At 39.0% G+C, this 16,295-nt stretch overlaps 1 long non-coding RNA gene across 1 annotated transcript in view; it reads right to left on the reverse strand.

Moving 5' to 3' along the window:
* The window catches only part of LOC111469953, a 2,048-nt gene extending 1,982 nt beyond the window's left edge, over nucleotides 1–66 (reverse strand). The window contains exon 1 of the long non-coding RNA XR_002714958.1: nucleotides 8–66. This is a non-coding gene — a long non-coding RNA (uncharacterized LOC111469953). The remainder of the gene's footprint in view (nucleotides 1–7) is intronic.
* Nucleotides 67–16,295: the final 16,229 nt, after the last annotated feature.

A 16,295-nucleotide genomic window follows, 5' to 3' on the forward strand; every position in this document is an offset into this window, starting at 1 on the left:
CACATACCTTAAGAACCTGACCATGCTCCGAAATAGGATGACCTAACAATAAGGGCAGGTCAGGCTTTTCCTTCGTTTCACTCTCCGAAGTAGGAAAAGAAAGGTTTTCGAGTCTGAGGAAAAAAGAACCTTCATTCAAACTCATCGCTGCAGGATTTGTTCTCTCATACGGATCAGTCTAGGGAACGTAATTTCATAGCACATGAGAAAGAAAGCGAAGCTCGAGACAAAAGATCTTTCTAACTAAAGAGATTCAATTCATCATTCTTATATATATGTCGAGACGGTATCAGACAGAGCAATCTGATCAAATTCATTCAATGATCTCTTTCTGTCATTCCTCTGAGCGCTAAAGCTAAAGCAACCTGGTGAATGATAGGAGGGCGGTCTTTCTTTCTATTATTATGGTGTGTTCTATTGGGGGTCTTCGTTTAGTCTATTGGTATGGTATTCTCTCAGTCTATTGTTCTAATTAGTTGGGCTTTTTTGCTGGAAGGTATTCTCATATGGGTGCGTACTGCTCTTTTGACTAGTCTGACTGATTCTCGGTCGTTGCTGATTGAGCAGGTTCGCGTAGCAGAGGATGATCAAATCCGCTACACCCACTCGTAGCCCTGATACTGAATCGACTTTAGACTAGCTTTACGTTACAAAAGGTAGTTCGAGGGAAGAACCAAGAACCCGATCTACGTCCGAATAGCAACTCCTACGTAAGCATACACACTGAGAGCAGAACTCAGAGAATAGCGCCCCTAACCTACCCATTCTTGCGGATCCGGGCGTTGCTGTGGTTGTTTTGCAAGATCTCGCTTTCAGTTCATAGAGTGGATCAAAGATGTGTTAAGCTTGATTCGTTGGTTCACTTCGTCATCTTATGATTTGAAACTCGATTCCGTTTACACAAACAACTACGTTCTAGCTTGGTGAGTCCCTTCGCTTTGTGTGCTCCTTCGGTTTTCTAGTAGCAAGATCTGGTGAAGATTGATTGAATCAGTGGTCAGCCTGTGCTTGAACGACGGCATTCCAAGAAGCAACTTCTTATGGTATGGGATGGTCCCCTATTGATGAATCAAATCACTCGAAAGAAAGTAATTTCACCGATAAAGAAAGAAAGATTATTTGATTTAAAAAGAAAGAAGGGTGGGGGGAATGGTTTAGCTCGGTTAACAATTGAGCAATCAGGGTCAGGCACCACCATAGCATAAACTCACCCTTTCGGATAGGATTGGTGGGATGCCGTAGCTTCAAGCTTTCAAGAAATATGAAAAAGAAAGTCGCTAGCTTTTGCTCTGTCGTATTGCCCGCTGCTTCACTCAAATCCCTAAGAGTTACGCAGAGAGATGAAAGGGAAAGAAAAGAAAAGAGACCGATAGCGAGAGGAAGCAAGCAGGTGATCCTTCGAAAGAGTAAGTACAACGAGGATGATCCAAACAAATTGCAATTCGGAGAGAGGAAGATCGACTAGCCAACCAAAGTGGAGGACCTCCTTGAGATGGGGATCTCCTTTGACAACTTATATATAGATAGGAATCTTATTCGATAGCGCACCAAATGCGTGCAATAAAGTAAAGCAGTGAGCTAGAAAAAAAAGAGGAGCAGAGGGGGTTGATTCCCAATTAAAAAGCGGAAAAACAAAGAAAGAAAAAGAAAGAGGGTCTTGTCTGAAAAGGGGACCAGGTCAGTCATAGCTTCTTTGATCATGCCGGAATGAGGAAGAAAAGAAGATCGTTAGCGAGAAGAAAAAACGAGAGCCTCCGCTCTCTCCACAATATCCTTAAGGACCTCTCTCGTCAGGTGGCTATCGGCCCTATCTATCAACAAATGATTGATATAGGATTGGAATCAATAAACTCTTCCTTCTGAAGATTGTAATAAGATTCAAATAGGAAGAGGGGAGAAGGCTAAGTAAGCTCCGCCCCCTTACTCTCTCTCTATCAAAAAAGCCTGCAAGCGAGGGAGAAAGGAATGATTCTCGCTCCAGAAATACGAGCGTTGAACCTGCGGACGATACCATTCTTCTGGGCGAAGCCTCCTCCAACCAAAAAAGCCAGATGCTGAAAGGTAATCCTACGATAACAGTCTGGATGGAACATTTTACAGGGATAAGATAACAGTCTGAGTACTGCTTTAAGTGGTAGTATCCTATGCAACTCTCCCCATGCTTAATCTCTTCAATAATTACAGACACCCTATCTTGCTTGACTTTAGGTTTCCGTTTCATTAGAAACTCTTGGCTTTTTCCTTGTTTTTTCCATCTGCTTCTCCTCAAAACCATTTGGTTGTTTGTCAAACCTATTAGATTCGGGTTGTTATCCCTCTTGGGAAGTAGATTTAGGTATGGAAATTGATCTAAGTTAGGGTCTTGATGTAAAGCTCATCCCCCCTAATTAAGACTTAGTCGTTTCGCTAGGCTACGAGACCTCCGTTCGGTAAAAGGTGATACCATCTGAGCCTAACTCCTTTCGGATCCTTGCCTATCGGTGAATATGTATACTTTATAAGGTTGAGATGATCTCTTGTATACAATTAGGGATGGAGAGTACAAAATGCCAGCTTGAATGAGCTGCTGATACCCTGACTCCTCTTTGGTTTATGCCCCAGCTCTATAGAAATTGGTAACTCACTTCGTTCAGTCTTACTGTTGCTGTGATTTTGCGGGTTCGAAAAGTCTCTTCCCCGTTCGCCTATGGTCCCTTGACTTGATTTGCCACTGGAATGGGATGGGGATGTTTCAAAGAACGAAAGAAAGGAAGAAAAGAAGAAGAAACCGAAAACAACCTTTACAGGAAAGAAAAGAATAAGAGAGTCAGTCATCATGTATTTGTCTCGAGCTTCTTGAACGAGGTAAAGCATATGAACCTCTTCCATATTTATCTGTCTCGTTGCTTTGCTCCTCTCCCTCTTGGTTTCGTTGCTTCGCTCCTCTCTGTCTTAGTTATAGCTTTAGCTTTGTTTTATTCCCTGATTTCACTCTTTCATTAAGGAAGGAAAGCCGAAAGATTAATTCGACTGAACCTCGGCTTCGCTCCTTCAACTGATTCAAGTGATTCAGCTATTGGTCTCTTTCTTCTCTGATCTTTCTCCTTCAACTGAAAGTAAAGACTCGAAGCTTTGCTCCCTTTTGAACAAGGTCTGTTCTTTTTGCTCCCGGAACCTCTATCTATTTATTACCTTCCGTGATTGTGAGTTATTCTTTCACTCGGTCAAAGTAGCTTTTGTTCGTTTTTCTTTCTTGAACCAAAGACTCTATTCCCTTGCCAGATTTCCAGAGGTCAAAGGATTGAAGGAGTTTACAGTGGTTGAAAGAAGAAATTCATTAGCTGCTTTTCAAGACTCAACTCAAGACAAGATGAAACGAAAGCAGAATGAGACGGAACAGTTCAAGAATAAAGGGAGACGAAAGAAAGACAAAGACTCCTACTTCGTTCACTCCTGATTCTGTAAAGACCATTAATTAATTTTTTCTATCTGTCTATTTTTTGGGATAAAATCCCTAATTTCCCAGGATTTTGGGCCATTTTTGGCCATTTTCCCTGCATTTAGGGCCATTTTCCCTGATTTCACTTTTTTTCCTGTAAAGACCATTAATCAAAAAAGTCTATCTTCTGTCTATTTTTTTGGATAAAATTCTATCTTCTGTCTATTTTTAGGGATATTTTTTTAGGTCAAAGAGTTCTTTCGGCCCTTGTTCAAGACTGAAGGGAGACTCAAGCAAGACAAGATTCATTCGACTTAACTCCTTGTTCCATTATGGTGAGTTATTCAAACACTGTAAAGGAATTGAAAATGAAAGAAAGATTTGCTCCTCTCTGTCTTAGCCTTTCTAGCTTCTCTCCTTCAATCCTTCTGGAACTCCCAGGTTGGTTACCTCCTCTCTGTCTTAGCTTAGCCTTTCTAGCTTTCTTTGTTTTATTCCCTTCTTTCCCTCTTTAGTACCATTTATTTGCAAATTCTATCATCTGTCTATTTTTTTTGGATAAAATGCTATCCTTCCTTTATTTTTTGGGCTATTTTTTAGGGAGGTCGAAATCCCTTGATTTCCCTGTAAAAGAGTTCCAAATAGGCTAAATGGGACTGATTTCACCCTTTTTCCTTTAAAGACCATCAATAAAAAAAAGCTATCCTTCCCCTATTTTTAGGGTCATTTTCTTCTTCTTTCTCCTGAACCAACTATCAGTCTGCTTCTCTGTGACCTGAACCTATTTATTCTTGAACTGATCTTTCTCTTCTCCTCTCCTTTCTTTCACTCATGAACCTGATTTCACTCTGTCTTCGTCTTCGCTCTTCCCTAGCCTTGACTTACGGTCTCTTTTCTGTTCTTTTCTTCACCTTCTGGAACTGTAAAGCAATTATGATCACAAGATAGCTTTCATCTACGTTCTGACTTCTTTCACAAATGGGTGTTTTATTCTGATTCTTTCTCTGATCTTACCTCCTGAACCTGTGACGATATTCCCTATTTATTCAAACACTCGGTAAATAGGTCTTTCTTTTATTCTTTCTCTGATCTTTCCTTTTCTTTCGTCTCGCTTCTTGAACTCGGCGGTAAATAGGTGTTTTCATCTTCTGTCCTATCCTTTACAGTCGAGAAAATGAAAGAAAGACTCACACGTAACAAAGCGGCTTCGCTCCTCTCCCTATCGGTCTCGCTCTCTCCTCTCAAAAAGCATTACATTACTAGCGAGTCAATTCTCTCATTCTTTCATTTGTTGAGTCTTTGCTCCTGAACCTCTAACTTCAGACCTTCTGCATCTCTATTCTTTCACTCGGTAAATAAATAGAGTTTTGATTTAATTCATTGACTCTCCTGAACCTCTAACTTTAGACCTTCCGCATCTTTATTCTATTGGCATCTTCCTCATATCTCCTGAACCTCTAACTTCAGACCTTCTGCATCTCTATTCGTATCTTCTTCATATGTAGTCTCATAGCTTTGAAAAAAGGCTTTTTGATCGCATCTGAAACGACTACAAGTGCGTGCGTGCATTTCCCTATCAATGCCCTTGACCTCACCTCAAAGGTTAGGCACTCAAGTCATTCTGAGGATGTATTTCATCAGCCAGGCACCCAACTATGGATTTCTTGCAAAGAGCTCTTTCCCCTCGCTCCTTTTCCTCTCCAACTTGGTAAACTCATTCACCTGATTGAACTCGGTAAATAGGTCTTTCTTTCTGCTCCATTGGACTACTGATTGAAGGAGGTAAAGCACTCTCTTTCATTTGTTGAGTTTCATTTAGGCTTAATGAGACTCAACAAATGAAAGAGAAAGATCAAGTCAAGACTGAAAGAGGATAGTAGGATTTAAGGAAGGAAAGACTCACCATTAATGAGACTGAACCTTCCCCTTTGACTGACTCTACTCTATTTCTTCTTGATCCTGCTCCGTAACCTTAGCTTCTATCTATTACACCTGACGGGAATACGATATGACCTGACCCTATTTACCTCGTGAAAGAATAAAAGAGAAATGAAAGCGAAAACAAACAAGTACAACTCCTGAACCGATACAACTCGATAAAGTGGCTTCGCCCCTTAACCTTTACAGTCGGTAAAAGAAAAGAGAATTGAAAGACTGAAGCAAGACAAGAAAGATGAATGAGACTTGACTGTTCTAGAATCAATAGGAAAAGGAAGAAGACGAAGACAGAGTTGTAAGTGAAAGAATCAGATATTTTATTCCTTGATAGGAGAGTCAATTCATTCAATCCTGAACCTGACGAGAATGAAAGAAGGGAGAGTCAATTCATTAGCGGCTTTCCCTTGTTTACAGTTCAAGAAGAAGGATTTTCTTGTTCGCCTCTCCCTATTTTTTCGTTCATTTCACTCAAAGACTCGGGAAAGCATATGAAATGAAGGAAAGATTTGTCCTCCCCCTATTTTTTAGGCCATTGAACTTTTTCACTCGGGAAAGCATATGAAATGAAAGAAAGATTTGTCCTCCCCCTATTTTTTCCTTCATTTCACTCTTGAACTCGGTAAACTGAAATGAATGAGAGTTCATGCCTCTGTCTATTTTTAACGCCATTTCCCTCTCGTGTAAAGACCATTAATCAAAAAACTCTATCTTCTGTCTATTTTTAGGGCCATTTATGAGGTAATTCAGAAGTCAAGAGATTGAACTCAATCACTACTGAACCTCTCCCTATTTTTGAGGTCATTGAACGAGGGTTGAACTATTCTTTCCTCCTTTCTTTCACTCCTTTTCCTATTGATTCTCGAACAGTAAACAAAGACTCAAGCAAGACAAGATGAGAGTTTACGAACTGAACAGGACATATATATGGCCGGTCTCTTCTCTTTGCTTTCCTTTGATTCTGCTTGAAAGACGAAACAAATGAAAGAAAGATTAGCTCCGGAACCTGAACTGTAAAAGAAGAAGAAACCGAAAAAGCTACTGAACCTTTTCCTCGGCTTCGCTCATTCGCCTACTCATTGTCGTTCTCATTGCTTCGCCCCTTTACTCGATAAATAGGATAGTAGTCAGTCTTTCTCCGGAACTCAATCACTTGTCCCTTACTCAAACACAAGGTAAAGCTATTTTATGGTCTCGTGGCTTCGCTCTTTCATATTTATTCTTTAACTGTATAAGGAAGGAGGTAAAGCTATTTTACGGTCTGTCTCTTCTCTTTGCTTTTCTTTCCTCTTGCTTGAAAGACTGACGATTCACTCTCCTGAACAAAACAGGACTATTACTGATGAACCTGATTGAACTGTAAACAACGATTGAACTATTCAAAGACTCGGCTTCTCTCCTGAACCGGAACCTATTTACCTTATGAATGAAATAAACCCTGAACCTGACGAGAAAGAGAATGAAAGAAGAAGAAGAAGAGAAAGCAAAGATTGAGTAAGATGCAAAATCAGAGAAAGGAAAGATTGAGGCAGAATCAGATATTCCTTCGGAACCAGAACCTTCTTTTTTACCAGATAGATTGAACTCGGTAAACTCCTGAACTCAATAACTTGTCCCCTCTTTCACTTGGGTTTCACTCTTTAACTCGATAAAGCAGCTAACTCATTTACTGTCCCTGATTTCACTCCTCCAAAGGTTGGTTACCTCCTCTCTGTCTTAGTTGCCCCTTTCTTTCACTCTTCTCCCTGAACTGTAAAAGAAGAATAAGAGCTACTGAACCTCGGCTTCGCTCCTCTCTTAGTTCTAGCTTTGCTTTGTTTTATTCCCTGATTTCACTCTTTGACTCGGTAAATAGAATAGAATAGGTCTTTGATTGAACGAACTGTAAACAAGGGAAACTCCTTCATTCACTCCTTTTCCTATTTCTTCTTTAACGGTAAACTAAGACTCAATCTTAAACCTTTTCTTGAACTCAAAGACTCGGTAAATAGGTTTCGGAGCTCAATAGTGAGACCGACAGGCTCAGGAGCGTCGTTTATATATAAATAGAGAGCAATATGCAAATAGAGTTTCTCTTCTTTTGTCGAGTCAAAGGTTGTTTGTTACGTACGTAACAGAAGTAGGGTTATCCCTTCCCTTTCTTAGTTTCTGATGTTTTATCTAGGCGAGGCTCATTCAATGACGAGATCAAACCTCATAAAATAGAAATATAGAAGGGATGGTTTAGAATAGCCTGAAGAGATGCTTGTTCCTTTCTTTCTTTGATTTGAAACATCCCAGCGGCAAATCAAGTCAATGCTGAATTTCATCCCATAGTAGAGATGATAAATGTTGATCTTCTCCTTTCTTTCACTCTTGAACAAGGTAAATAGGTGAAGTAGCTAATGAATTGACTCTCCCTTCTTTCACAAGGTAATTAGGAAGGAAAGAAGAAAGAGAAAACCTTAAACCTTTGATTAATTTCACTCCTTCCCCGATATTCCCTTCGCTACTGAACCTCGGCTTCTCTCCTGAACCTGGTAAACAAGGGAAAGACTATTCTTTACTTTGTCTTCGTCTTCTCTCCTGAACTACTTCCTATTCAATCCTTGTTCATTCGTTCTCTTTTCTTGTGAGTTATTCTTTCACTCACTATTCGAGAACTCGGTAAAGCACCTTCTTGAACTGATCTTTCTCCGAAACTTGAAAGTGTTGAAAGTGTGAACTCCTTATTCATTCGAGTTAACTACTGAACCTATTGATTGATTCTTTCTCCGGAACCTGAGCCTATATTACATTACTTGAAGTTCTTGTTCTTTCCCTTCAAACACGAACAGTAAGGGAAAATCCTTCACTCCTGTTCCTCTTCTTTTTTTTCCTATTTATTCACTGTAAAGGCTCAACTCAAGACTCAACTCAAGAGAGTTTACGAACTTCCCTCCTCTCTCTACCTATTTATTCTTTCACGAGGTAAAGCATATTCAATCCTTCTTTCCCCTATTTCTTCTTGAACTGTAAACTAAGACTCAAGCGAAAACCAGGACTATTCTGAAAATAGCTTTCCCGAGTGTTTGAAGAACCTGAACCGGACAAGGTAAGACAAAGAGAATGAATTAGCTGCTTTACAGTCTTTGTCAATGAATGAAAGAAGGGAGAGTCTGAACTCAAGATTCCTTCTCCTGTTCCTATTCTCTCGTTCACCTTCTTGAACTCGGTCTCGTGGCTTCGCCCCATATTACTATTACTTCTTGAACAGTAAACTAAGACTCAACTCAAGATGAGGGTTTACGAAAGATGAATGAGAGTTGGAAGTCAATCCTCAAGATGAATGAGAGTGAACCGGAACCTGTCCCTTCTGTTCTTGTGAGTTATTCTTTCACTCACTATTCTTGAACGAGGTAAAGCACCTTCTTTCACCTATGGATTCTTTCCCTCGGGTTTCACTATTCATTCTTTCTCTTCTCCTTTCTTGCTTGCTTTCACTCTTTTTCTGACTCTCTGGTAAAGCAGCTTATTAATTCATTTACTTTCTTGTAAGGGTTTAACTAACTATTTTAGAGTCTCTTCTCTATTCTTTCCTGAACCAGATTGAAGGAGGTAAATGGGTCAAGCTATTTTACGGTCTCATTGCTTCGCTCCTCTCCCTGTCGAGTTGCTTTGCTCGCTCCTCTTTATTCTTGCTTGACCTCGGTAAATAAGTCTTTGTTTGGTTCTTGTTCATCTCTCGCTACTTACTCATTCAGCTTTACCTCCTATTTCTTTCTGCATTATCCTTCTCTTACTTATTCTTCTATCCTACTGAACTTGTCCCTGATTGACCCTATTTCTTCATTCGAGTTAACTCCTGAACCTATTTCTTTCTTCATTCTCCTTCTTGAACTCTGTAAAATCAAGTGTTTCAAGTCAAGCACTCAGCATCAGCAAAGAAGTAGAACTCTGAAGACCCTTGGGACAAAAAGCCCATACTTTCGAGTCTATTTTGGGGCGTGAAAGTGAAGTAAGAAAGACTAAAGGTAACAGCCCTCTTAGAGTTAATTCGTTTCATTATTTATTGAATATTGAATTAACTCGAGACGTAAGCCTGAGAATTCGGTCAAGGACTTCATTCCTCTCTGTCGAGACTTAGAGTTATAGACCAGTGTGTCTGTGACTTCTTTTCTTTCTATTCTAGTGTACATAGTAGGGTTCAGTTAGCGCTAAGATCCTGACTAATTTCATTAGCAGTTAGAGAGGAAATCTTATCTATCTTTACGATGTCATAGTCCTTCTAATCTGAGGGACAGCCAAGAGCAAATTGTACGCGCATAAGCCTCATGTTGATCTGATGTGGCAAAGTAATCAGGTACAACAAGTTCCTCATTTAGTTTTGGCGAATATCATTGAGCTTTTCCAGTTCTGGAACCAATGGTCTGTCTCTGCCATCCTTTTTTATCCTTGGCGTAATCCAATGTATATTTGTCATCTTCTGGCACCCCAAAAAGAGGTTCTTCCTGCCTTAGTAAGTTCGAAATTCGGCTGTTCGTTCTTTCTTGCTTGATATCTAATAGCTTAGAACCCATGAACCTCAACTCTGGGAACCCTGCTCTTGATTCTGCACAGCTTGTTCTTTAGGTATTTATTTCTTGCTGTTTCGTGTTTTCTTCAGCCATTATACTTCTTCCCCTAAATTCAACATTTATTCTATCTCCTCATTTGTAAGTTTGCTGTACCACTCTAAATTCTAAATATGGATCCAAACGTCTCTCCTGCCTTAAAAAAGAAAAAGGGCATGTTTTATGGGATCGGGATGGATCAAAACAGCTGTCATTCGCCGAAGAAAAATCCGCCAAATGGTAAAAGAAAAAGATTCTTCCCTGTTCACTGGAAAAAAGAGAACGACACGCATCTCTTCGTTTGTAAACAAGCTCTTTTGACATAACGTTTTTTATTGCGGATAACCTGCCTGGCCAATCGGTTTCTGATTCAATCGGATTGCTTAACGGAATAATTAGAACGTCCTTTCTGCTCTCAACCCTGGCTTTAACCATAGAAGATGCCTTTCCTGCCATCTCTACGATTTGCATATTTTGTTCTATTGCCTCTCTGTTCTGCTGAATTTGCGCTATTTCTTCATCTGTTCTCAGGCAGTCTGGAGGCATGCCATTGACCGTAGCCAAATGCCGCGTAATTTGTTGGGATGTTCAATGTATCAAGAGTCTCAAGAAAGGTTCTATCCTGTGTTTCCACTGTGGCTTTGGTAGCAAGAGTCATAACATTTAGAATGCTCGCACCTTCTTCACTTCAGCCATTTGGATGCGGTAAACATAAGAGCTATATTCAATGTCTTTAACGATATCCTTGATAAAAGAATGTGTGTTTTCCGGGATTTCACTAAACGAATGAAAATAGGAGCCAATATCCAGTTCGCGGGTTTGAAGAGGATGTAAAAGTGCTTTCTGCAACCTACCCATGATAGGCGAAATGAACATGTTCTTTTCACGTATTTTTGCGTTTGTTTCCACAGTTGTGGCATGGTTGGATCCATGGTCTGAAAAATCTCAAGTTTCAATATTCTCAAAATGGATAGTTTTGCCTCTTCAAGATGATCAACGTAGGCTTTCGGAAGACCAAGTTTAATGGGTTCTCGGTTCCTTCTCTGCTCAATCCATTAGGAACAGAACAAGATAACCTGATTTTAAAGGTCAATTCTGACGATCAAAACCTTCTTTTGTTAAAGGGTTCAAAAGATAATGTCTGATATCTTCCTCCTTGATCTTATTTATAAATAAGGAACTGGGAATAGCACGAAGAGCTGGAGAAGCCCCGTAAATAGTGTTACCCTCATTCCTAGAACTAGAATATCAGAATATAAGGAAACCCTTGTTTTATAAGATGCTTTTCATTTTCTTCGAAATCAAAAGCCTGAATCTGTTTTTTTCACTTCGAAGGGCGAAGTTCTTTCGTCTTCCATAGGTAGATGAAGAAAGTTCAGTTCTCTTGCAGCTTTCTCTTCCAGAAGAGCTTGCGCATTCAGTGACAAGTTTTCCTTTCCCCATCTCTCCGAAGCCTGTGCAACTGTAAGTGTAAATTTCTTCAATCTGAAATACGGTATAATCCGTTAGCATTCTCTACCCAGTATAAACCTGCCAAGGGACCAGAGGCATAACCAAAGCCTTCCACATCTCTTTCTTCATTACGTCTTTCGGGAAATACAAGCATTCCCATACATTAAGGGAAATATCAAAATGGAATCTATTCATCGCAGAAGCAAAACCCTCCTCATCAGAGTATCTCAAGGATAATTGGTAAAGATTCACTTTCTCAACCCATGTCTCTATTGTTCTCTGTTGCTCATTTTATGAAAGGCACTCCGATAGTCCTTAATTAAGTATTATTATAATTATGAGTCTATGTTCACGGTTTTATACCATTCTACCATCTAGTGCTATGTGTAGCCAAAAGATTTTCAAGAATAGCTACATATATATTATTAAACTATCTTTTACAAAAGGTTTTATACCATTCTACCATCTAGTGCTATGTGTAGCCGAAAGATTTTCAAGAACAGCTACATATATATTATCCATGACAGGTCTCAATATATGGTATTAAACTATCTTTTACAAAAGGATCTTTCCATATGTGGAAAAGAAAATGGAATTACCTTCTGTCAGTTGTTTTCATGAGGGCTTCGCTCCTTCTTGGCACTCTCATACGGATCAAATATTTGATTGATATGATCTTCGTCCATGCTTATACGTCATCCCTGTAAAAGAAATGATTTCAAAAGTTTTCTATCGTCCTGATAGCTGACTAATTCGTATTTCTGTGCACTGTGAAGGCTTTACACCTCAAAAAGATAGGAAAACTGGCAATATTCCATCCATCGGGAGATTGAAGCAAAGGTCAATTTCGTAAGTTGGTCTTCTGTGTTCGCAGAGACAATTACAGATGAGCCCCATGATGTCGCAAATACAAAGACCCATAAGGGGAATCCACGCAGCAACAAGTCGTCTTACCCCACGCGCTGAAGCAACGGCAAGACGATAAACATCCGTATCTTCCCCCATTAGAAAGTTTTTCTATTGCTTATCGCGCTTTGTGAAACTGAACGAATAAATAACATCAAGTTGCCCGCGGACCTTCCATAAGAGCTCTTCCCTCCTTCTTTCTTCCCGGGAAAGATCTGTCTTACAAAATCCTCCAATTTTCCCGTATAATAGGTCCTTTGAGAGACGAAAGCAATTTCTTTTCTTGTTCAATATCTGTAAGTGGCTTATTCTGGCTCAAGAAAATCAGTCCCTTTTACTAATCCTGAGCCTGAAAGAAAATTCAGGGATTATAACGTAGACTTTCTGGACATATGTTGTGTTGGAAGAATACAGTTTTATCTGGACATATGTTGTGTTGGAAGAATACAGTTTTAAGCACCTATAATCTCCTGAACCTTTTCACAGGTGGGGAGCAATCCTCGTAAATTCTTCCACACATACGATTACCTGTAAAATACTATATATTAACCTTCTGAAATCAAGCCTAAAACGGCTCTGATTTCACTTTTTTATGTTTTGGGTCTACCAACAACCGAAAAAAAAACCTTAACCCTAGGGATTTTTACGGGGAAATATACGAAAAGTGGGCTAGGGTCTGATTTTAGAAAAATTAATCAAATTTGTCCACAGGGAAAGAAGAAATTCCTCGAAATTACCCAAAAAAAACAGGAGCAATTCAGTCTGGTTTTTCGTAGTCAAGTCTTTCTAAATTCTTTCGAAAACTCAATAGTTTATCTGCCGAAGGTGAATCATAGAATACCCCTCATTTGATCAGAAAAAGGGCTAGAATGAATTAAGTAAGGTAGTAAGGAAATGAGCTATGTTTTAAGGATAATCAATCATAGCTTTCTAAACGACTTTATTTGAGCATTTCTTTCATATGCCAGCTGTGTGCCTCTTCTCTCTCACTCAAAGGAGCATCCATGACCTCAATGAGATTATCGGTGATGTTTTCGTAGTAGGTCTCCTTGGCCTGTCGATAACTTTCAGTCCGTCGTAGTTTTTCTTTTTGGAGACCCATCCCTTAAAGGTGCTTGTAGGAACCCCCTCGGAAGCGAAAGAAAGACGCCCCGTTCCACTTTTGTCAAAATTAGATTGCATTTCTTCCGGTCGTATTTCGCGTTCTTTCTCATGGGAAAATTGTAACATCTTATTGATTGATTATCCTGCTTCACGCGCGCGATCGTATGTGGTGGGTTTGTATCCATCAACAACCCTGACGAGGACGACGCCACAACCCCACTCATCCCGACGACATGCTTCTACCCACTTCCCCCAGACGATGACAAATCACGTACTCAAAATAGTCATTGTTCATCAGCTTTAAAAAAGTGTCTACGCAGTCTACACTTCATAATAAACCCCTCCTTAGTCAAAATGAAAGTGTAACGCTTTGGGGGCAAAGATGTGTCACCACCTGTCCCAAAACCCCCTGAATTAACCCCCTGAATTCGTGGGGAAAACTGCGAAGGACTCTGTCCCCAATTTTTGGATGTAATGGTAATGCGTGTTAGTTGATTCTTAGGGAGAGCGCTATGAGTGAAGATAAAAAGTCCGAAGATAACAAAGACAAATTCTGGAAAAAAAAGAAAATAGATACTTTGTGGGATCTTCTAAAGAAAACTACGTTATCAAGTTTCGCTCTTTAGTATTTATCGCAGTAATTATATTGAGCTTACACAGTCTTCCTTATTATTACCTTATTATTATATAGTTTAGATAGCATATTAGGACAGATTATTTGACCTATTCTTTCTCTGGGGGAAATTACAGTTTTTCTTTGCAAGCTTTGTCCGTGGACGTTGCAACTAGTTATACTTGAATGATAAATGATATTGATAATGGGATTTGTTGGCTCTATAAGGTTAACTATTTCTTAGGCTTAGGAGATGAGAGAGAAATTCGAGGAGTTGACTAGTCAGACTAAAAAAGATATTAGTGGTTCGCTAAAAAGAATTGAAAAAAGAACCCATGAGGTCAAATTCATTACGGATAAAATCAACTAAATTATTCATTCTAAAGAGTGAGAAAATCAAAAACTTTAGTCGACCCAAGAAAGAGTAATTAATTAGGAGGAAGAAAAAGACTTTTTTAATAAGCAGGGAATTTGAAAGAAGTTTAAGAGGTTTGTGCGCAAAAATGAAGATAGGTGAAATAGGAGAATTAAGGATGCTATACTAAGAGTGGGATCGTGTGAATAATACCTATCGTTAAAAAAATGGAATTCTTCCAAAAAGACGCACCTGTAGATGTTTTATCTATGGTTAATTACTTCGGTATAGAAGTGGAAGAGAAAAAACTTGCTTTCATCTAGAGCAGATAAATAAAAAGACTTTACAGGATAGTCATTAAGGCTCTCTTGTAAAATATGTAATTGACATTTGAACTCCTGAATGGAAAAGACTCACTATAGCTCATGAAATAGCACATTTTGATTACATACCAATCTCATATAGATAGTAAGATATAAATAAGGGCTTTAATTCAAGTTTAGTTAGCGGAAGCTTTAACAGAAATCCTGAAATAGAGGATGACTTTCTCTCGCTTGGAAATTGTATCTGAAAAACTGATTCAAAAATATCTAAAACGTGCTGAACAGCTTAAAGTTAGCCACCGTGTTAGCTATGAATCTCAAATTCTGAATGTTCCTTCCTGAAGAATCTCTTTCCAAGCATCTGCAACTTACTTGATATTTGCTCCCGCCTATAAAAAAAAAAGACAAAAGCGGGCTTTCTGTGATCTCTCAGGAGTTCCTAATTCGGTTTTAATGCATCTCTATAGTAGTATAGTATTATTTAGAAAGATTCAATATATTCGATAAATATTTGATAGGGTCATTTACTTTTAGTTGTTCGCCTATCATAAGATATTTGGAAATAAGCTTGTCAGACATAAGTATATTTTCTGTAAGCCTCTTTGCCTCATTTTCCATTTTTCTGGTAGTCTTTCTATTTCTTCCCTATCTTTACCGGGAAATTGATATACTTGAGCCAGACGAAGTTCATAAATACAATACCATCGACAGCATCGAGAACATCCCTATGTTCAAAATCGAATGTATAATGAGCCAGCTCATGTTCTATCGTGATATTCTTTTCTTTATAGGAACCACATGGCTTTTAGTGACTTATATAATTCTAAATTCTATAATATAGCCTTATTCGCTTTCCTTCTTTCTTAATCCGTGTAACCACTCATCAAGATCTTCTTCTTATATTTATATATAAGTTTTGGCTAAACCATAAACATCAATTGGATCATCCTTCTGAAATCACGCTATTTATTTCTCTAATGCCTCTAAATAAACTCAAAAAGAAACTAAATAAAGAAGTCCATTCTTTATATAGATTCTTCATATAGATTCTTCTTCTCCTGCCTCTTTTATTCGCTCATTCCAGTTCACGACAGTAATTGCGCGCGGTATCAATGAAGCCATGTTTAAGGGGCATCCCTGCGACGAGCATACACACACGGGCTATAAGCCTTTCGCTACTCTCAGGAATAGGAATATCAATGCCGTATTTATTGAGTTCTTCCAATAAAGCCATAAGGGAGACTACGTTATCATTTAGTATATTTATGTGGAAACGTGATTTTGCGGATTCATGAATGAGAGGAGCTTCTGTGTTTTGTATATGTATCCTTATTTGTTCGATGGCATCCGATGTTCTTATCAGGAGATCGCCCATGTCCTGAAGTACTAAAAAAGAAGATCGCCCATGCCCATGTCCTTATTTATTCATGTTCGTATATGGCTAGTATAAGCGCGAGATAGATAGACACAATAAATAAGAAATAGTAGTGACGTGAACATAAGCACCCCCAAAAATAGGAGAGGGCTAATACTATTTGTTTGTAAATGAGATCACCGTTGTTATCGTAAAACGACCCATCTTTTTTAGTATTTAAGGCTCACCATTCGAAGGCGTTAC

The sequence above is a fragment of the Cucurbita maxima genome, unplaced genomic scaffold (genome assembly GCF_002738345.1).
Source record: "Cucurbita maxima cultivar Rimu unplaced genomic scaffold, Cmax_1.0 Cma_Scf00042, whole genome shotgun sequence".
In the NCBI taxonomy this organism is placed as follows: Eukaryota; Viridiplantae; Streptophyta; class Magnoliopsida; order Cucurbitales; family Cucurbitaceae; genus Cucurbita; species Cucurbita maxima.